This window comes from Dama dama, chromosome 28 (genome assembly GCF_033118175.1).
Source record: "Dama dama isolate Ldn47 chromosome 28, ASM3311817v1, whole genome shotgun sequence".
Lineage (NCBI taxonomy): Eukaryota > Metazoa > Chordata > Mammalia > Artiodactyla > Cervidae > Dama > Dama dama.
The window spans coordinates 60,955,937-60,978,961 of record NC_083708.1 but is presented as its reverse complement, the minus strand read 5'-3'; positions in this window follow the sequence as shown (position 1 = coordinate 60,978,961).

The window sequence follows — 23,025 nt, the reverse complement described above, 5'->3', positions numbered from 1 at the left end:
ACTTAGGTGCATGTATTTTTTCAAATGAGATTTTTTTCCCCCTACTTTATTGTCAGTTATGTTCTTGATTGTCAGTTTTTCTTTCATTGCAACATTTATACTCCTAACTGACTCTGTCTACCCTCCACATGTATTATCTTTTCTCATTGTTTCTTCTCCTCATTTTTATCTTCAATATTGATTTTCTGGGGATGGGTGACTTTTTCTTCTGTTTCAGAGGGTAGAGGTGGATAAGTGATTCAGCAATGTACATCTCAGTCTATCTTGACTGATTGATGCTTTTAGTGAGAATTCCACCAGGATTTTCCAAGTTCTTTTTTTTATCATTTTGTCCCAAAGTCAGCTTTTACGATTTTGTGTGTCTTCAGGATAGAAAATTAAGAAAAAATTTTTTTGATGTTTATCATCATCTCTTGCCATATTTTTCTAGAAGTCAAAATACAGTAATTTCAAATGCTTTCAAATACAAAATGATACATAGGTCTCCCCTTTTTTTCAGCAATCTCTTTGGAAACTTACTAGACTCTAATTTACTTCTCATTTTTTTCATTAATGATTAAATATCTCACCTACCCTTTCTTTACTGATATTTTAAGCAATATATTTCTAATAATATGGAGTTTAAAACAATGCTTTGATCTCTGTTCTGGAAATTAGGAACACTCACAAATTGATCTTTATGAAACATTTATATTCTAGGATAAAAATATTAATCACATTTTTATAAATTTCTTATTAGTTAACAAGGTTGAAAATTTGCAAACAATTGTGAAAACAATTCTTCATCAACTTGCTAAAAATCTTGTGTAAAGCTTGAAAGAAAATGCACTATATCATAGAACATGTTCCTTTGTGTCAGAAATAGACTGATTATCATATGTTTAGAACTGTTCTTTATGCAGTGGGGTATACGAAAGGAAACCATTCTTGAATTTAAAGGAATTTAAAACCCTCTTTAAAATGCTGAGAACTGCTGGGCTGGAGAAAGCACAAGCTGGAATCAAGATTGCTCGGAGAAATATCAATAACCTCAGGTATGCAGATGACACCACCCTTATGGCAGTGAAAGTGAAAGTGAAGAACTAAAGAGCCTCTTGATGAAAGTGAAAGAGGAGAGTGAAAAAGTTGGCTTAAAGCTCAACATTCAGAAAACTTAAGATCATGGCATCCGGTCCCATCACTTCATGGCAAATAGATGGGGAAACAGTGGAAACAGTGTCAGACTTTATTTTTTGGGCTGCAAAATCACTGCAGATGGTGATTGCAGCCATGAAATTAAAATACACTTACTCCTTGGAAGGAAAGTTATGACCAACCTAGATAGCATATTAAAAAGCAGAGACATTTGCCAACAAAGGTCTGTCTAGTCAAGGCTATGGTTTTTCCAGTGGTCATGTATGGATGTGAGAGTTGGACTGTGAAAAAAGTTGAGCACTGAAGAATTGATGCTTTTGACTGTGGTGTTGGAGAAAACTCTTGAGAGTCCCTTGGACTGCAAGGAGATCCAACCTGTGCATCCCAAAGGAAATCAGTCCTAGGTGTTCATTGGAAGGACTGATGTTGAAGCTGAAACTCTCAATACTTTGGCTACCTGATGTGAAGAGCTGACTCATTTGAAAACACCCTGATGCTGGGAAAGATTGAGGCCAGGAGGAGAAGGGGGCAACAGAGGATGAGATGGTTGGATGGCATCACCACCTCAATGGACATGGGTTTGGGTAGACTCCGGGAGTTGGTGATGGACAGGGAAGCCTGGCATGCTGTGGTTCATGGGGTCACAAAGAGTTGGACACAACTGAGAGACTGAAGTGAACTGAAAACCCTCTTGGAGACAAAAGAATCATGACACAATACATGACTATGTATATATATAATTGATGATCATGGATGAAAAAGAAAAAGAAAATTACCTATGAGGTGATTCTGTCCACTGGCAGTTTATTTGTTTATTTATTTTTATGTTACAAAATAAAGCAAGATATTGAACTGCTCGACATTTAAAAATAAAATAAAATATTCTTTCTTTTCTGTGGAGTTGTCTTTAGTTTGTGTTTAAATTACATAAGGAGCAACATACTTTACAAGATGAATTGTTTAGAAAGTAGTTTGTTTCAAGTATTCTTGACTGTCTTTACTTTTAACAAAATCTTTAATCTCTTTGCTTACTAAATACAAAAACGATAAAAAGACAGACATCTCTGAAGCTGCAGTATCTCTTTAAACTTGATTTTTGTTTTTTAGCAAACAAACAAAAAAAAAAGAAGTCAATATTTGTGGATCAGAATTTCTTTAGGTTTTATGCTGCTGGGAAATTATGTATAATTTGATAGTGGATTGTAGCAGAATGACAATTTTTTTTTTCTTTTGTTCCAGTTGCTTTTAACCTTAGCATGCCACTTAGCAGTGCTGAATTCAACAGCAGACCTTTCTGCAGACAGAAATTTCCTAGAATCAATATATTGGCCACACTGTGGCATGGAATAAAGACCTCACTAGTTTCTTTTCCTTGGATAGTTTCATATTTTTTCCTTGTTTTGGGGCTGTTTGAATGTGAACAGGTTAGTTACTCAGTTGTGTCCTGATCTTTGTGACCCCCATGGATTGTAGCCCACCAGGCTTCTCTGTCCAAGAAATTCTCCAGGAAAGAATACTGGAATAAGTATCCATTGCCTTCTCCATGGGATCTTCCTGAGCTAGGGGTCATACCAGGGTCTCCAACATTGCAGGTGGATTCTTCAAGGTCTGAGCACCTGGGAAGCCCATGGCGCTGTTTAAGAATACACAAAACTAGGGGTGCTTTGAAATATCTGCATGACAGTACTCAGCAAAGGTTTTCTTAGTGTATCAAATCTCTTAACTTCCTGGGAGAAAAGAAGAAATAGAGTGGGGGAGGGAAGAGAGAGAGAGCAAGAGAGATTAATGAAGTTCTAGTTGGAGAAGGAAATGGCAGCCAACTCCAGTACTCTTCACTGGAAAATCCCAAAGGACGGAGGAGCCTGGTGGGTTACAGTCCAAGGCGTCGCAAAAAGTCGAACACGACTGAGCGACTCCACCACCACCACCACCAGTTGGAGAAGACTTGAGAGTCCCTTGGACTGCAAGGAGATCCAACCAGTCCATCCTAAAGGAGATCAGTCCTGGGTGTTCATTGGAAGGACTGATGCTGAAGCTGAAACTCCAATACTTTGGCCAACTCATGCGAAGAGTTGTCTCATTGGAAAAGACCCTGATGCTGGGAAAGATTGAGGGCAGGAGGAGAAGGGGACGACAGAGGATGAGATGGCTGGATGGCATCACTGACTTGATGGACATGCGTTTGAGTAAACTCCGGGAGTTGGTGATGGGCAGGGAGGCCTGGCATGCTGCCATTCATGGGGTCGCACAGAGTTGGACACGACTGAGTGACTGAACTGAACTGAACTGAACATATCATAAATGACCTTGTTTTGAAAATTTTTATGACCTGTTACATGACTTTCAATAAGTTGTTTAATATCTCTGTTCATAATTCCAGAAATGAAAGCATTGATATTGTCCCCAGAAGGGTGTTGCATAGGTTAAATGAAAGAATTGCACATACTCTCCCTACCTCCCCAGCCAGATTCACCAGTACCTGGCCCAGTTGTATCAGCCCTGGGCACTCCCCAAAGCCCTGCAACCAGCCACACTAGGACCAACTCCATAAGCCATAGGATAAAACTGGTCCCAAGACCTCCTATGCCCAGCAATGGGATGTACCAGGAACCAGCCACTATCTGTAGGCCAGCAGAGGCCATTCAAGGTAAAGTCTGGCAGCCAGTTGGACCAGGGGCCCTGTCTACCAGCATTCCCACAGTAGTAAGCCCTGTCAGACAGAAGGGTCCACAAAGTTTATTGCAGCACTATTTACAGTAGACAAGACATGGAATCAACTTAGATGTCCATTGACAGATGAATGGATAAAGAAGACGTATTATATACATACAATGAAATATTACTCAGCCATAAAAAATGAAATTATGTCATTTGCAGCAACACGGATGGACCTGGAAATTATCAAACTAAGTGAACTCAGACAAAGAACGTCAACTACCTCATGATTTCACTTACATGTGGGATCTAAAAAATGAGAGAAATGAACAACCATAAAACTGAAACAGATTCATAAATACAGAGAAAAAACTGGGGGTTGATAGAAGTGAGGGATGAGATGGATTAGGCAAGGAAGATTAAGACATGCAGACCTCCAGTTATAAAACAAGTTATGGGAGTGTAAAGTACAGCATAGGGTTTATAGTAAATAATATTGTAAAAAGTTTCTATGATGATAGATGGCAACTGTGGCATCCAACATATGGAGGCTAAACAACACGCTTCTGAATAACCAACAAATCACAGAAGAAATCATAAAAGAAATCAAAATATGCATAGAAAATAATGAAAATGAAAACACAACAACCCAAAACCTATGGGATTCAGTAAAAGCACTTCTTAGGGGAAGGTTCATAGCAAAACAAGCTTACCTCAAGAAACAAGAGAAAAATCAAATAAATGCCTAACTCTACACCTAAAGCAACTAGAAAAAGAAGAAATGAAGAACCATAGGGTTAGTAGAAGGAAAGAAATCATAAAAATTAGGGCAGAAATAAGTGCAAAAGAAACAAAGGAGACCACAGCAAAAATCAACAAAGCTAAAAGCTGGTTCTTTGAGAAGATAAATAAAATAGAACAACCATTAGCCAGAATCATGAAGGAAAAAAGGGAGAAGAATCAAATCAATAAAATTAGAACTGAAAATGGAAAAATCACAACAGACAACACAGAAATACAAAGGATCATAAAAGACTACTATCAGCAACTATTTGCCAATAAAATGGACCACTTGGAAGAAATGGATGAATTCTTAGAAAAGTATAACTTTCTAAAACTGAACCAGGAAGAAATAGAAAATCTTAACAGACCCATCACAAGCATGGAAATCAAAATTGTAATCAGAAATCTCCCAACAAACAAAAGCCCAGGACCAGATGGCTTCATAGCTGAATTCTACCAAAAATTTAGAGAAGAGCTAACACCTGTCCTACTCAAACTCTTCCAGAAAATTGCAGAGGAAGGTAAACTTGCAAACTCATTCTATGGGTCCACCATCACCCTAATGCCAAAAGCAGACAAAGATGCCACACACAAAAAAGAAAACTACAGGCCAATGTCACTGATGAACATAGATGCAAAAATCCTTAACAAAATTCTAGCAAACAGAATCCAACAACATATTAAAAAGATCATACATCATGACCAAGTGGGCTTTATCCCAGGGATGCAAGGATTCTTTAATATCTGCAAATCAATCAATGTAATACATCACATTAACAAATTTAAAGATAAAAACCATATGATTATCTCAATAGATGCAGAGAAAGCCTTTGACAAAACTCAACATCCATTTATGATAAAAACCCTCCAGAAAGCAGGCATAGAAGGAATATACCTCAACATAATAAAAGCCATGTATGATAAACCCACAGCAAACATTATCCTCAATGGTGAAAAATTGAAAACATTTCCCTTAAAGTCAGGAACAAGACAAAGGTGTCCACTGTCACCACTACTATTCAACATAGTTTTGTAAGTGTTTGCCACAGCAATCAGAGCAGAAAAAGAAATAAAAAGAATCCAGATTGGAAAAGAAGAAGTAAAACTCTCACTGTTTGCAGATGACATAGAAAACCCTAAAGATTCCACCAGAAAATTGCTAGAGCTAATCAATGAATACAGTAATGTTGCAGGATATAAAATTAACACACAGAAATCCCTTGCATTCCTATATGCTAACAATGAGAAAACAGAAAGAGAAATTAAGGAAGCAATTAAATTTACCATTGCAACAAAAAGAATAAGCTACTTAGGAATAAATCTACCTAAAGAAATGAAAGACCTATATACAGAAAACTATAAAACACTGATGAAGGAAATCAAAGATGACTCAGATAGATGGAGAAATATACCATGTTCATGGATAGGAAGAATCAATATAGTGAAAATGAGTATACTACCCCAAATTATCTATAGATTCAATGCAATCCCTATCAGGCTACCAATGGTATTTTTCACAGAACTAGAACAAATAATTTCACAATTTGTATGGAAACACAAAAAAACCCTCAAATAGCCAAAGCAATCTTGAGAAAGAAGAATGGAACTGGAGGAATCAACCTGCTTGGCTTCAGACTATATGACAAAACTACACTCATTAAGACAGTATGGTACTGGCACAAAGACAGAAATATAGATCAATGGAACAGAATAGAAAGCCCAGAGATAAATCCACGCACCTATGGACACTTTATCTTTGACAAAGGAGGCAAGAACATACAATGGAGAAAAGGCAATCTCTTTAACAAGTGGTGCTGGGAAAACTGATCAACCACGTGTGGAAGAATGAAACTAGAACACTTTCTAACACCATACACAAAAAGAAACTCAAAATAGATTAAAGATCTAAATGTAAGACCAGAAACTATAAAGCGACTAGAGGAAAACATAAGCAAAACTATCTCTGACATAAATCACAGCAGGATCCTCTCTGACCCACCTCCCAGAATAATGGAAATGAAAACAAAAAATAAAAGCTTTTGCACAACGAAGGAAACTGTAAACAAGGTGAAAAGACAGCCCTCAGAATGGGAGAAAATAATAGCAAGTGAAGCAACTGACAAAGAATTAATCTATAAAAGACCAGAAACTATAAAACTCCTAGAGGAGAACATAGGCAAAACACTCTCTGACATAAATCACAGCAAGATCCTCTATGACCCACCTCCCAGAATATTGGAAATAAAAGCAAAACTAAACAAATGGGACCTAATGAAACTTAAAAGCTTTTGCACTACAAAGGAAACTATAAGTAAGGTGAAAAGACAGCCCTCAGATTGGGAGAAAATAATAGCAAATGAAGAAACAGACAAAGGATTAATCTCAAAAATATACAAGCAACTCCTGCAGCTCAATTCCAGAAAAATAAATGACCCAATCAAAAAATGGGCCAAAGAACTAAACAGACATTTCTCCAAAGAAGACATACAGATGGCTAACAAACATATGGAAAGATGCTCAACATCACTCATTATTAGAGAAATGCAAATCAAAACCACAATGAGGTACCATTACACGCCAGTCAGGATGGCTGCTATCCAAAAGTCTACAAGCAATAAATGCTGGAGAGGGTGTGGAGAAAAGGGAACCCTCTTACACTGTTGGTGGGAATGCAAACTAGTACAGCCACTATGGAGAACAGTCTGGAGATTCCTTAAAAAACTGGAAATAGAACTGCCATATGACCCAGCAATCCCACTTCTGGGCATACACACTGAGGAAACCAGATCTGAAAGAGACACGTGCACCCCAATGTTCATCGCAGCACTGTTTATAATAGCCAGGACATGGAAGCAACCTAGATGCCCATCAGCAGATGAATGGATAAGGAAGCTGTGGTACATATACACCATGGAATATTACTCAGCCATTAAAAAGAATTCATTTGAACCAGTCCTAATGAGATGGATGAAGCTGGAGCCCCTTATACAGAGTGAAGTAAGCCAGAAAGATAAAGAACATTACAGCATACTAACACATATATATGGAATTTAGAAAGATGGTAACGATAACCCTATATGCAAAACAGAAAAAGAGACACAGAAATACAGAACAGACTTTTGAACTCTGTGGGAGAAGGCGAGGGTGGGATGTTTCGAGAGGAATCGGGTGGAGAGGGAGGTGGGAGCGGGGATTGGGATGGGGAAGACATGTAAATCCATGGCTGATTCATATCAATGTATGACAAAACCCACTGAAATGTTGTGAAGTAATTAGCCTCCAACTAAAAAAAAAAAAAAAAAAAAAAAAAAAAAAAAAGAATACATTTGAATCAGTTCTAATGAGCATGCATGCACAGAATGTCTCATTGATTCAAATGAGAAGGAGATTTGCCATTTAAAAAATTCTGAGCACATGGGCCCTTCTTATGCATAATTCAAATTATTTTCCTTAAGATCTCTTGTTTCCTGCAAAGAAGACTCCTTCCCTCCTCTCAAGTTTCCTCCCCAAAGGGAATTAGGTGGCAATAGAGGTAAAGAGCCTGGTGGGCTGTAGTCCATAGAATCACAAAGAGTTGAACAAGACTGAAGTGATTTAGCATGCACACACAATGGTAGAGAACCTGCCTGCCAATGCAGGAGACATAAGAGACGTGAATTTGATCCTTGGGTTGGGAAGATCCCCTGGGGGAAGGCATGGCAACCCACTCCAGTGTGCTTGCCTTGGAGTATCCCATGGACAGAGGAGCCTGGCAGGCTACAGTCCATAGGGTTGCACAGAATCGGACACAACTGAAATGACTTAGCTTACACATAGTTATTATAAGCTTAATTTGTATGTGATTTTCTCATTGTAATATCATTAAACTAAGAGAATTCTGCTGCTAAGGGCATCTACAACGGCACATGCATTTTAGTGTCTGTTGGACCATTACTCCCTCACGTCAAATTCTATTCTTGAATTGTTTCAATTTTGTTGTAACAAGAATGGAAATAATCTCCAAATTATCTTCTCTTACTTTATTTTCACAAGGTCTTGATAACTTGTATTACCTTGAATTTACTGACATCACACATTCTATTTCTATAACTAACTTTGATACATTTCTTCTTTTCCAATAAAAATATTCTCCTCTGACCAGGGCTGCCCACTCAATACCACATAGAGTCTATTGATTGGCAGCTGAATCCTAAGTTATTCTCTCCCAGGGTATAGTGCTGGGCAGTTTCTCATTTGGTACTTTGAAATTCCTTCTGTTCCAGTTAACTATTGCTATTTAATAAGCTATCCCTAAACTTACTGGCTTAAAACAGCTATTAATATTTTGTTGTACCTTACTATTTTGTTGATAGGAATTTGTGGATTCTGGTGATGCGTCTGTTGCCTGTGGTGTTGCTAAAGGTTTCTTGGTGGTATAGAGTTGGCAGATGGGCTGGCTTGAATGGTTCTAAATGGCTTGGCTCACATGTCTGCCACTTGGATGGCAATGCCTGAAAGGCTGGCCTTAGCGTCTCAGGATGATTGGAGCTCAGGGCTCCTAGAGCGAGTGTTCCAAGTTGACCAGGCAGAAGCTGAAAGCCTTCCAAGACCTAGTCTTACAATTTCCACAATATCAATCTTGTCACATTCAAACAATTCACTAAGGCCAGCTCAGATTCAAGAACGGGGGAATTAGAATTAGTTCTTCAATAGAACAATAGCAAGAATTTGTGATTATCTTTAATCACCTATACTTGTCCTGCAGATTTAGTCTAAAACAATGTCAAGGGTAAGTGGCATGGCAAGCAATTTAGAAGTGATTACTTTGCCTGCCTGATTCACATTTGTTAGTGTGTATTTTACTATACATTTTATGAACCAAGTGATGTGTACATGTCCTTTTAAATTTTGTTAATTCAGTAGTGAGTGTAAGCTGAGTCTGGTTGTAGAGAAGGTCTACTCTCTAGCCACAGCAGTGTTGACAATGTTGATGGCCACAGCTACGACTGTTTTCACCTCCACCACCACTGTTTACTTAGGACCTGTGAGCTGTGTGCCTGGCACTTATGAGCTTTACACTGGCTCTAATACCAAGATAATTCTACAAAGAAGAATCATTATCTTCATTCTGTACATCAATACAGTGAAGCTCTGAGCAGGTAAGTAAACTGTAGTTTAGTAGAGGCAGAGAGAGGGGACTGGAACCAGACTGAGTTCCAGTTCCAACTCAGCCACTATCTACTAGTCTGACTTTTGAGCAAGTTCCTTAGTTTATTTGTGCTGCAGTTTCCTGCTCTTTAAAAAAGGAACTAAAAGCAGCAACCACTCCATAAGAATGTAATGGGGCCAAGGACAGTACCTGACCTTTGGGAAGTGTGAGCTATTATTATTACTATTGCCCACGTTACAGAGCTTGTAGATATCTCATAATTCTGCCGACTGCCACATGGGATGAAAGTGAAGAGCACCAAAATGCCTAAGGGACCTGCTACTGACTTAGGGAGTAGGGCTACAGTAAGTTTGCAGCCTGCCAAAAGTCGAGTGGACTTTGGCCTTCATAGCACTAAATTGCAAGAAGTCTAAAAATTAAGATCTGACTGTGCAAATGCTGTCTGTGTGTGTCTGTCTCATGGGGCTGCCACCAGCAAACTGCTTGTTCACCTTCAACCTCGAGGGCTGTGCTTAGAGTCTTGTCACAGTTGTTTTAGTTGCTAAGCTGTGTCCGACTCTTTGCTACCCTTTGGACCGTAGCCCACCAGGCTCCTGAGTCCGTGGAGTTTTAAAGGCAAGGATATTGGAGCGAGTTGCCATTTCCTCCTCTGCGGGATTTTCCTGACCCAGGGATCAAACCTTCATCTCCTGTGTCTCCTGCATTGCAGGTATATTCTTTACCCCCTGAGCCATTGGGGGAGCTGTCTTTTAACTTTCATGGCAGTAGAGCCTAGACCCCTCACAAGTGTAGACATAGCCTGTCTGACTTGGATAACTTCACAGTGTCCCATGTTTTAAAAGAAAAAGGAAAACACATCCTGGTTTTATTTATTTATTTTTATTTTTTTCCCATTTATTTTTATTAGTTGGAGGCTAATTATTTTACAATACTGTAGTGGTTTTTGCCATACATTGACATGAATCAGCCATGGATTTACATGTGTTCCCCATCCCGATCCCCCCTCCCCCCTCCTTCCCCATCCCAACCCTCTGGGTCTTTCCAGTGCACCAGCCCTGAGCACTTGTCTCATGCATTCAACCTGGGCTGGTGATCTGTTTCACCCTTGATAGTATACTTGTTTCAATGCTGTTCTCTCAGAACATCCCACCCTCGCCTTCTCCCACAGAGTCCCAAAGTCTGTTCTATACATCTGTGTCTCTTTTTCTGTTTTGCATATAGCATTATTGTTACCATCTTTTAAAATTCCATATATATGCATTAGTATACTGTATTGGTCTTTATCTTTCTGGCTTACTTCACTCTGTATAATGGGCTCCAGTTTCATCCATCTCGTTAGAACTGATTCAAATGAATCCTTTTTAATAGCTGAGTAATATTCCATAGTGTATATGTACCACAGCTTTCTTATCCATTCTTCTGCTGATGGACATCTAGGTTGCTTCCATGTCCTGGCAATCATAAACAGTGCTGTGATGAATATTGGGGTGCACATATCTCATTCAGATCTAGTTTCCTTGGTGTGTATGCCCACCAGTGGGATTGCTGGGTCATACGGCTGTTCTATTTCCAGTTTTTTAAGAAATCGCCACACTGTTCTCCATAGTGGCTGTACTAGTTTGCATTCCCACCAACAGTGTAATAGGGTTCCCTTTTCTCCACACCCTCTCCAGCATTTATTGCTTGTAGACTTTTGGATAGCAGCCATCCTGACTGGCGTGTAATGGTACCTCATTGTGGTTTTGATTTGCATTTCTCTGATAATGAGTGATGTTGAGCATCTTTCCATATGTTTGTTAGCCATCTGTATGTCTTCTTTGGAGAAATGTCTGTTTAGTTCTTTGGCCCATTTTTTGATTGGGTCATTTATTTTTCTGGTATTGAGCTGCAGGAGCTGCTTGTATATTTTTGAGATTAATCCTTTGTCTGTTTCTTCATTTGCTATTATTTTCTCCCATTCTGAGGGCTGTCTTTTTGAAAGGTTGTTGCTGAACGATAAGACACGGGATTCTTGGCCTCCGGAGGAGATGAATTCAATCCGGGGCCAGAGACGAGGCTGGATCGCTCAGAGCTTTTGTGTAATAAAGTTTTATTAAAGTATAAAGGAGATAGAGAAAGCTTCTGACATAGGCATCAGAAGGGGGCAAAAGAGTACCCCCTTTGCTAGTGTTAGCAATGGAGTTATATACTCTCCAATGAATCCAAAGAATATCTGGAGGTTGTAAAGACCTCACCAGACCCACTCCGATAATTTATATTTTAAGATAACAGAGTTGGCTAGAAGGTTTAATCCAAAGATTGTCCTCAGGCAGGATACATCCTTGTAAAGACCAGACCTACTCCCATAATTTACATTTTAAGATAACAGAATTAGCCAGAGGGTTTGATCCAAAGACTGTCCTCAGGCAGGATACATTATTGTTATATAATCCTAAGGAATGTAGAAGAGAAAAAAAAGTTTGTCCTTTCTTCCCCCTTGAATATCCCAGACCTCTCTTTCCTTGGGGATCCCTAGACTTCTTATCAACCTGCCTAGGAAATGACTCTCTCATTTTCACCTTGCTTATAGTTTCCTTTGTTGTGCAAAAGCTTTCTAGTTTAATTAGGTCCAATTTGTTTATTTTTGCTTTTATTTCCAATATTCTGGGAGGTTGGTCATAAAGAATCCTGCTGTGATTTATGTTGGAGAGTATTTTGCCTATGTTCTCCTCTAGGAGTTTTATAGTTTCTGGTCTTACATTTAGATCTTTAATCCATTTTGAGTTGATTTTTGTGTATGGTGTTAGAAGGTGTTCTAGTTTCATTTTTTCACAAGTGGTTGACCAGTTTTCCCAGCACCACTTGTTAAAGAGATTGCCTTTTTTCCATTGCATATCCTTGCCTCCTTTGCCAAAGATAAGGTCCATAGGTTCGTGAATTTATCTCTGGGCTTTCTATTCTGTTCCGTTGATCTATATTTCTGTCTTTGTGCCAGTACCATACTGTCTTAATGAGTGTAGTTTTGTCATATAGTCTGAAGCCAAGCAGGTTGATTCCTCCAGTTCCATTCTTCTTTCTCAAGATTGCTTTGGCTATTTGAGGGTTTTTTTGTGTTTCCATACAAATTGTGAAATTATTTGTTCTAGTTTTGTGAAAAATACCGTTGGTAGTTTGATAGGGATTGCATTGAATCTATAGATTGCTTTGGGTAGTATAGCCATTTTCACAATATTGATTCTTCAAATCCATGAACACGGTATATTTCTTCATCTTTGTGTCCTCTTTGATTTCTTTCATCAGTGTTTTATAGTTTTCTGTATATAGGTCTTTCGTTTCTTTAGGTAGATATACTCCTAAGTATTTTATTCTTTTTGTTGCAATGGTGAATGGTATTGTTTCCTTAATTTCTCTTTCTGTTTTCTCATTGTTAGCATATAGGAATGCAAAGGATTTCTGTGTGTTAATTTTATATCCTGCAACATTACTATATTCATTGATTAGCTCTAGCAATTTTCTGGAAGAGTCTTTAGGGTTTTTTATGTAGAGGATCATGTCGTCTGCAAACAGTGAGAGTTTTACTTCTTCTTTTCCAATCTGGATTCCTTTTATTTCTTTTTCTGCTCTGATTGCTGTGGCAAACACTTACAAAACTATGTTGAATAGTAGTGGTGAGAGTGGACACCTTTGTCTTGTTCCTGACTTTAAGGGAAATGCTTTCAGTTTTTCACCATTGAGGATAATGTTTACTGTGGGTTTGTCATATATAGCTTTTATTATGTTGAGGTATATTCCTTCTATGCCTGCTTTCTGGAGGGTTTTTTTTTTTTTTTTTATCATAAATGGATGTTGAATTTTGTCAAAGGCTTTCTCTGCATCTATTGAGATAATCATATGGTTTTTATCTTTAAATTTGTTAATGTGATGTATTACATTGATTGATTTGTGAATATTAAGGAATCCTTGCATCCTTGGGATAAAGCCCACTTGGTCATGATGTATGATCTTTTTAATATGTTGTTGGATTCTGTTTGCTAGAATTTTGTTAAGGATTTTTGCGTCTATGTTCATCAGTGATATTGGCCTGTAGTTTTCTCTTTTTTTGTGGCATCCTTGTCTGGTTTTGATATTAGGGTGATGGTGGCCTCATAGAAGGAGTTTGGAAGTTTGCCTTCTTCTGCAATTTTCTGGAAGAGTTTGAATAAGATAGGTGTTAGCTCTTCGCTAAATTTTTGGTAGAATTCAGCTATGAAGCCATCTGGTCCTGGGCTTTTGTTTGCTGGAAGATTTCTGATTACAGTTTCAATTTCCATGCTTGTGATGGGTCTGTTAAGATCTTCTATTTCTTCCTGGTTCAGTTTTGGAAAGTTATACTTTTCTAAGAATTTGTCCATTTCTTCCAAGTTGTCCATTTCATTGGCATAGAGCTGCTGGTAGTAGTCTCTTATGATCCTTTGTATTTCAGAGTTGTCTGTTGTGATCTCTCCATTTTCATTTCTAATTTTGTTGATTTGGTTCTTCTCCCTTCGTTTCCTGATGAGTCTGGCTAACGGTTTGTCAATTTTATTTACCTTTTCAAAAAACCAACTTTTAGCTTTGTTGATTTTTGCTATGGTCTCTTTTGTTTCTTTTGCATTTATTTCCTCCCTAATTTTAAAGATTTCTTTCCTTCTACTAACCCTGGGGTTCTTCATTTCTTCCTTCTCTAGTTGCTTTAGGTGTAGAGTTAGGCTATTTAATTGACTTTTTTCTTGTTTCTTGAGGTAAGCCTGTATTGCTATGAACCTTCCCCTTAGCACTGCTTTTACAGTGTCCCATAGGTTTTGGGTTGTTGTGTTTTCATTTTCATTCCTTTCTATGCATATTTTGATTCCTTTTTTGATTTCTTCTATGATTTGTTGGTTATTCAGAAGCGTGCTATTTAGCCTCCATATGTTGGAATTTTTAATAGTTTTTTTCCTGTAATTGAGATCTAATCTTACTGCATTGTGGTCAGAAAAGGTGATTGGAATGATTTCAACTTTTTTGAATTTCCCAAGGCTATATTTATGGTCCAGGATGTGATCTATTCTGGAGAAGGTTCCGTGTGCACTTGAGAAAAAGGTGAAATTGATTGTTTTGGGGTGAAATGTCCTATAGATATCAATTAGGTCTAGCTGGACCATTGTGTCATTGAAAGTTTGTGTTTCCTTGTTAATTTTCTGTTTAGTTGATCTGTCCATAGATGTGAGTAGGGTATTGAAGTCTCCCACTATTATTGTGTTATTGTTAATTTCCCCCTTCATTCTTCTTAGCATTTGCCTTACATATTGCAGTGCTCCTATGTTGGGTGCATATATATTTACAATTGTTATATCTTCTTCTTGGATTAATCCTCTGATCATTATGTAGTGTCATTCTTTGTCTCTTTTCACAGCCTTTATTTTGAAGTTTATTTTATCTGATATAAGTATTGCAACTCCTGCTTTCTTTTGGTCTCCGTTTGCATGAAATATTTTTTTCCAGCCCTTCACTTTCAGTCTGTATGTGTCCCTTGCTTTGAGGTGGGTCTCTTATAGACAGCATATATAGGGGTCTTGCTTTTGTATCCATTCAGCCAGTCTTTGTCTTTTGACTGGGGCATTAAACCCATTCACATTTAAGGTAATTATTGATAAGAATGGACCCGTTGCCATTTGCTTTGATGTTTTGGGTTCACGTTCATACAACCTTTCTGTCTTTCCTGTCTAGAGAAGATCCTTTAGCAATTGTTGAAGAGTTGGTTTGGTGGTGCTGAATTATCTCAACTTTTGCTTGTCTGTGAAGCTTTTGAATTCTCCTTCATATCTGCATGAGATCCTTGCTGGGTACAGTAATCTGGGTTGTAGGTTATTCTCTTTCATTACTTTAAGTATGTCCTGCCATTCCCTTCTGGTCTGAAGAGTTTCTATTGATAGATCAGCTGTTATCCTTGTGGGAATCCCCTTGTGTGTTATCTGTTGTTTCTCCCTTGCTGCTTTTAATGTTTGTTCTTTGTGTTTGATCTTTGTTAATTTGACTAATATGTGTCTTGGGGTGTTTCACCTTGCATTTATCATTTGGGACTCTCTGGGTTTCTTGGACTTGGGTGGCTATTTCCTTGCCCATTTTGGGGAAGTTTTCAGCTATTATCTCCTCAAGTATCTTCTCATGGCCTTTCTTTTTTCTTCTTCTTCTGGGATTCCTATGATTCAAATGTTGGGGTGTTTCACATTGTCCCAGAGGTCCCTGAGGTTGTCCTCATTTCTTTTAATTCTTTTCTCTCTTTTCCTCTCTGCTTCATTTATTTCCACCATTTTATATTCTACCTCACTTATCCTATCTTCTGCCTCCATTATTCTACTGTTGATTCCCTCCAGAGTGTTTTTGATCTCATTTATTGCATTATTCATTTTTAATTGACTCTGTTTTATTTCTTCTAGGTCCTCGTTAAACATTTCTTGCATATTCTAATTCCTTGTCTCCAGGCTATTTATCTGTAACTCCATTTTGTTTTCAAGATTTTGGATGATTTTTATTATCATTATTCTAAATTCTTTTTCAGGTAGATTCCCTATCTCCTCCTCTTTTTTTTGGCTTGGTGGGCATTTTTCATGTTCCTTTACGTGCTGGGTATTTCTCTGCCTTTTCATCTTATTTAGATTGCTGGGTTTGGGGTGGCCTTTTTATATTCTGGTAGTCTGTAATTCCTTTTTATTGTGGGGGTTTCTCCCAGTGGGTGGGGCTGGATGTTTGGCTTGTCAAGGTTTGCTGGTTAGAGAAGCTTGTGTCGGCGTTCTGGTGGGTGGAGCTGGATTTCTTCTCTCTGGAGTGCAATGGAGTGTCCAGTAGTGAGTTTTGAGATGGTTCTATGGGTTTGGAGTGACTTTGGGCAGCCTGTATATTGACACTCAGGGCTATGTTCCTGCGTTGCTGGAGAATTTGCATGGTATGTCTTGCTCTGGAACTTATTGGCTCTTGGGTGGTGGTTGGTTTCAGTGTAAGTATGGAGGTTTTTGGATGATCTCTTATTAATTAATGTTCCCTGTAGTCAGGAGTTCTCTGGTGTTCTCAGGTTTTGGGCTTAAGCCTCTTGCCTCTGGATTTCAGTCTTATTCTTTCAGTAGCCTCAAGACTTCTCCCTCCATACAGCACTGGTAATAAAACTTCTAGGTTAATAGTAAAAGGATTCTCCACAGTGAGGGACACCCAGAGAGGTTCACAGAGTTACATGAAGAAGAAGAGAGGGAGGAAGGAGATAGAGGTGAGCAGGAGGAGAAAAAGGGGGATTCAAGAGAGGAGAGACAGATCTAGGTTGTACTCTGTTCCCTAAGTGTTCTCCACAGCCCAGAACACCCACGAGATTCACAGAATTGAGAAGAGAAGAGAAGGGGGAGGGAGGAAATAGAGATGATCTGGCGGAGAAAAAGGAGGGTCAAAAGGCGGAGAGAGTAATCAAACCAGTAATCACACTCCTAAGTAAAAATGGGTACTGAAGGTTGGATTCTCAAATGTCCAAAATTAATATCAAATACTGAAATACAAAGATTAAAAATCTAGAGTAGAGGTTAGACTCTTAAAAATACAATATTAAAAAGCCACAAAAACACAAAAAAATTTAAGAAATATATATGAAGTTCGCTTTAAAAATAGGGTACTTTTTTTTTTTTTTTGGCCAGGTTATAGTGGGTTATAAAAATGAAAATTAAGGAGTAATAGAGGACTTTAAAAAAAAAAGAAAGAAAAAAAAATTTAATTAAAAAATAATAATAATAGTAAAAATATATCTAGGAATTTCTCTGGAGCTGTTGCAGGCAGTGTGGGTTCGGTTCAGTTTCAGATAGCTCCTCGTTCCAGCTTACACTTCTCGATATCTACAGGCCCCTTCCAGTGTGGTTGGTGTTAACTACAGTGATTTTAATCTGTTGCACCGGTCACTTCTGAAGCTGTTCCCTTTGTTTATTTGGCTTCTGTTTGCAGGTCTCTTCAGTGTCTAATTTCCGCCCTGACACACGCGGGTGGAGGTGGTCGCTTGTTTAGGTTCGCTGGTTCAGCCGTGCTTCGGGGAGGGAGGGGGGGGCGCTGCAGACAAATGTCACTGGCCTGTGTGGGGAGCACTCGCAGTGTTCTGGCCAGACTGGGTTTGCCCCCGCTCACAGCGCGTGTGCTTTCCCTGTCTATACTGCTCAGGCTCCAGGCTGCTCTCCAGGGAGTGGGCCCTGAGTTTTGTGCACTTCCTAGGCCTAAGCCGCTCAGGTTCAGGTTCTTGGGTACTCCACAAAGGCCCAGATTCAGTTGTGCCTTCCCCGGCCGGAGCAGCTCAGGCAGCCAGGAGCTTGAGGAGCGCACTCTCCCCGGATGCAGTGCGCCTTCTCCCCTCTGGGTCCCAGCCTCAGTTTCCGGGCGCACCAGTCAGGTGCGCCTTGTGTCTGTTCTGTGAAGCTGATTTCTGGCTGCGACCGTCCCAGCCGATGTCGACCATCCAGAGGCTCAGGAAGTCTTTGGTTAGAAGCTGAATGCCTGTTTGCCGTTTGGTAGGGGTTGCCGTCTCTGGGGCCGAGTTTGCCCCTTACCCCTCCCCCCCACCTCCTGCCTCCGGCGGGGGATGGGCCAGTCCGCCGCTGGCTGGCTCTTCTCTGGTATTCGCTCAGTCCTTCTTTCTAGGAATGGGTGGGTAGTGCCTAAATTTAGGGCTTTCCCCAGGTTAATTCTCTCTCTCTTGCTCAGTTCAGTCAGTTCAGTTCAGTCGCTTAGTCATGTCCAACTCTTTGTGACCCCGTGAATCGCAGCACACCAGGCCTCCCTGTCCATCACCAACTTTTGGAGTTTACTCAAACTCATGTCCATCCAGTCGGTGATGCCATCCAGCCATCTCATCCTCTGTCGTCCCCTTCTCCTCCTGCCCCCAATCCCTCCCAGCATCAGGGTCTTTTCCAATGAGTCAACTCTTCTCATGAGGTGGCCAAAGTATTGGAGTTTCAGCTTCAGCATCAGTCCTTCCAATGAACACCCAGGACTCATCTCCTTTAGGATGGACTGGTTGGATCTCCTTGCAGTCCAAGGGACTCTCAAGAGTCTTCTCCAACACCACAGTTCAAAAGCATCAATTTTTCAGCGCTCAGCTTTCTTCACAGTCCAAGTCTCGCATCCATACATGACCACTGGAAAAACCATAACCTTGACCAGACAGACCTTTGTTGGCAAAGTAATGTCTCTGCTTTTTAGTATGCTATCTAGGTTGGTCATAACTTTCCTTCCAAGGAGTAAGTGTCTTTTAATTTCATGGCTGCAGTCACCATCTGAAGTGATTTTGGAGCCCAAAGAAATAAAGTCTGACACTGTTTCCACTATCTCCCCATCTGTTTGCCATGAGGTGATGGGACCAGATGCCATGATCTTAGTTTTCTGAATGTTAAACTTTAAGACAACTTTTTCACTCTCCTGTTTCACTTTCATCAAGAGGCTTTTCAATTCCTCTTCACTCTCTGTCATAAGGGTGGTGTCATCTGCATATCTGAGGTTATTGATATTTCTCCTGACAATCTTGATTCCAGTTTGTGCTTCCTCCAGCCCACGTTTCGCATGATGTACTCTGCATATAGGTTAAATAAGCAGGGTGACAATATACAGCCTTGACGTACTCCTTTTCCTATTTGGAACCAGTCTGTTGGTCCATGTCCAGTTCTAACTGTTGCTTCCTGACCCGCATAGAGGTTTCTCAAGAGGCAGGTCAGGTGGTCTGGTATTCCCATCTCTTGAAGAATTTCCACAGTTTATTGTGATCCACACAGTCAAAGGCTTTGGCGTAGTCAATAAAGCAGAAATAGATGTTTTTCTGGAACTCTCTTGCTTTTTCGATGATCCAGCGGATATTGGCAATTTGATCTCTGGTTCCTCTGCCTTTTCTAAAACCAGCTTGAACATCTGGACGTTCTTGGTTCACAAATTGCTGAAGCCTGACTTGGAGAATTTTGAGCATTACTAGCATGTGAGATGAGTGCAATTGTGTGGTAGTTTGATCATTCTTTGGGATTGCCTTTCTTAGGGATTGGAATGAAAATTGACCTTTTCCAGTCCTGTGACCACTGCTGAGTTTTCCAAATTTCCTGGTATATTGAGTGCACCACTTTCACAGCATTATCTTTCAGGATTTGAAATAGCTCAACTGGAATTCCATCACATCCACTAGCTTTGTTTGTAGTGATGCTTTCTAAGGCCCACTTGACTTCACATTCCAGGATGTCTGACTCTAGGTGAGTGATCACACCATTGTGATTATCTGGCTCGTGAAGATCTTTTTGTACAGTTCTTCTGTGTATTCTTGCCACCTTTTCTTAATATCTTCTGCTTCTGTTAGGTCCATACCATTTCTGTCCTTTATTGATCCCATCTTTGCCTGAAATGTTCCCTTGATATCTCTAATTTTCTTGAAGAGGTCTCTAGTCTTTCCCATTCTGTTGTTTTCCTCTATTTCTTTGCACTGATCGCTGAAGAAAGCTTTCTTATCTATCCCACAGTTTTAAGTTGCTGTCTCACGTTAGCTCCCTCCAATTGCCCTCAGGGCATTCATGCCCGGTCCTTACCCTAAGCAATGCTGCCCGCTCCTCTCTGTTCTGCCCCCACTTGCTGGTGGCAGATGTGAGTGTCTGGGGTACTTTTCTGCTGGGAGTTGCTTTTAGGCATGTAATCTGTGGGTTTTATTTATTTTCCCTCCCAGTTACGTTGCCCTCTGAGATTCGAAAACTTCCCCAGACCTGCCAGTGAGAGGGTTTCCTAGTGTTTGGAAACTTCCTCCATTAAGACTCCCTTCCTGGGACGGGTCTCCGTTCCTAACTCTGTTGTCTCTCTTTTTATCTTTTATATTTTGCCCTACCTCCTTTTGAAGACAATGGGCTGCTTTTCTGGGTGTCTGATGTCCTCTGCTATCTATCAGAAGTTGTTTTGTGGAGTTTGCTCAGCATTCAAATGATCTCTTGATGAATTTGTGGGGGAGAAAGTGGTCTCCCTGTCCTATTCCTCCACCATCTTAGTTCCCTTCCTCCCACATCTTGGTTTTATAAGTAAGTGTGTGTCCTCGTATTACTGCTGTCCTTGCCCATATGATCACTAGCTTCTTTTTTTTTTAGACTTAACATTCAGTTCACATTTATTGAGTACATATCCTGTGAAGTGTACATCATAATAATTAATTTATACTTTGTGAATAGCTTTATCATGGACCATCTTTTTAAATCCATGCAGCATTTTACAACAAAGAAACTGGGGCTCCAAAATGTGGAGTGTCTTCCCTAAAGTAGTAGACAGTGACAGCGACATATTCTCTAAAAAGAAACTTTTAAAAACTGAATTATATCTATGTGCATAAAAATACACCAATCATCTCTATACATATGGATGGATTTTTCACACAGTGAATACACTCATATAATATACACTGGGGTTAAGAAATGTTGGACTGGAGAAGCGCCTCATGTCCTTGTCCAGTTTCAATCACTCTCCTTTCTTTCATGATTTCAAATGGCATCAATTTTGGTTTGTCTGTTGTGTTTGACTTCTTTCAGTCAAGTTACGTTTTATGTCTATTTTTAATCACATTTATCCCTGTTGTTTTATTGGATGTCTTAGTCTTCTCGGGCTGTGCTATAACAAAATACCAAAGACTGGGTAGCTTAAATGATTCTTCTGAGATTTTTTTTCTCAGTTGTGGAGGCTGGGAGTCTGAGATCAAGTGCCAGCATGGCTGGGTTCTGGTGAAGACTCTCCCCTGGGCTTATAGATGGCTGTCCTCTCCCTGTGTCCTCATGTGGCCTTTCCTTGGTATGTGCATGTGAGGAGTGATGAGATCTGGTGTCTTTTCCTCTTCTTTTTTTTAAGGTCAAGTTATATTTTATTTGTTTCTTAATTTGGGCCATGTGGCATGTGGGGGATCTCAGTTCCTTGGTATGTGCATGTGAGGAGTGATGAGATCTGGTGTCTTTTCCTCTTCTTTTTTTTAAGGTCAAGTTATATTTTATTTGTTTCTTAATTTGGGCCATGTGGCATGTGGGGGAATCTCAGTTCCCCCGCCAAGGATTGAACTTGTGCCCCCTGCATTGGAAGTGCAGTCTTAACCACTGAACCACCACTCTTCCTCTTATCAAGTCACTGGTCCTGCCATGAGGCCCCACCGTCATGGCCTCATCTGAACCTAATTACCTACAAAGGCCCCACCTTCAAATAACATTACACTGAGGTGTAGGGCTTCAACCTATGAACTTTGGAGAAGCAGCAACGTTGTCTATAACACTGGATATGAACAAAAGATCAGCTTTAAATAAAAAATTTTCTTCTTTGAAAATAAGCATACACATGCTTGGTTATCCAAAAACAAGCAAAAGAAGTAGAACTCGGTTGAAATTTATATGTGGTTTCTTTGGAGAAAATGATGTTTGCTTCCAAAAAAGTGCTTGATCTCAGACAAATCAAACCTTCCTGTGGACTGAATTCCTGCCAGGCACTTATTTATGTCACAAAGACAGTGAGCACAATGGAACATCATGCGTTTCTCCTGCTTGATTTTATTACAGTTTTTTTCTAGAGGCCATAAACATGGAGTCTGCATATTGGAAAATTATTAACACATTGGCCTATATTTATGAATTTCTTCTGTATACTAAGAATTGTGCTGCTGGTTGGGATGATGATAGTGTTGCATAGCACTAATAGTGTTGAGCTTCAGGAGAGTTCATTGACTTTGAGCAGCTTACTCTCTGGTTGGGGAAAGCATTCGTCCTCCCAAGCCTTTTCCCATGTATGTGCTTATGGTTTATTTTGCTGGCTTTATACAGAATCCTTGGGTCCCTTTTCATTTAATATGCAGGATGGAGATTTGGACAGTCAAAAACAAATTGTTTAAATTGCAGGGAAAAATTTATCTGCTAAAATAAAAATACATGGTTGTAACAGCAACAAACTGAATTGTTTGAATGTGATGTGTGCATTCTCAAGGAGAGGAGAATAAGAGTAATACTAATGCTTTGAGCTCCTTATATTCTATGGCATGTATCAGAGGCTGCACATACAATTTTCCATAGGAACCTGGAACAAAGACTTAGGAGCAGAGGATTTATGATTTCCATTACTTCTTTACCATCAGATTCTGAAACAAACGAATGCCTATTTGTCAGCAAAAGAAAAATGTATGATTTCTTTTAGCCGTGATGGAACTGGGGTTTAAAAATACCTAGTGTCCTCTGCAAAAGCCTTGGCTGAGTTGTGAGAGCAGTCACTTGCCTGTCAGATGTCTAATTATCTTTCCCTCCTCCTCAGCCACACCAGTAGTAGGGAATTAC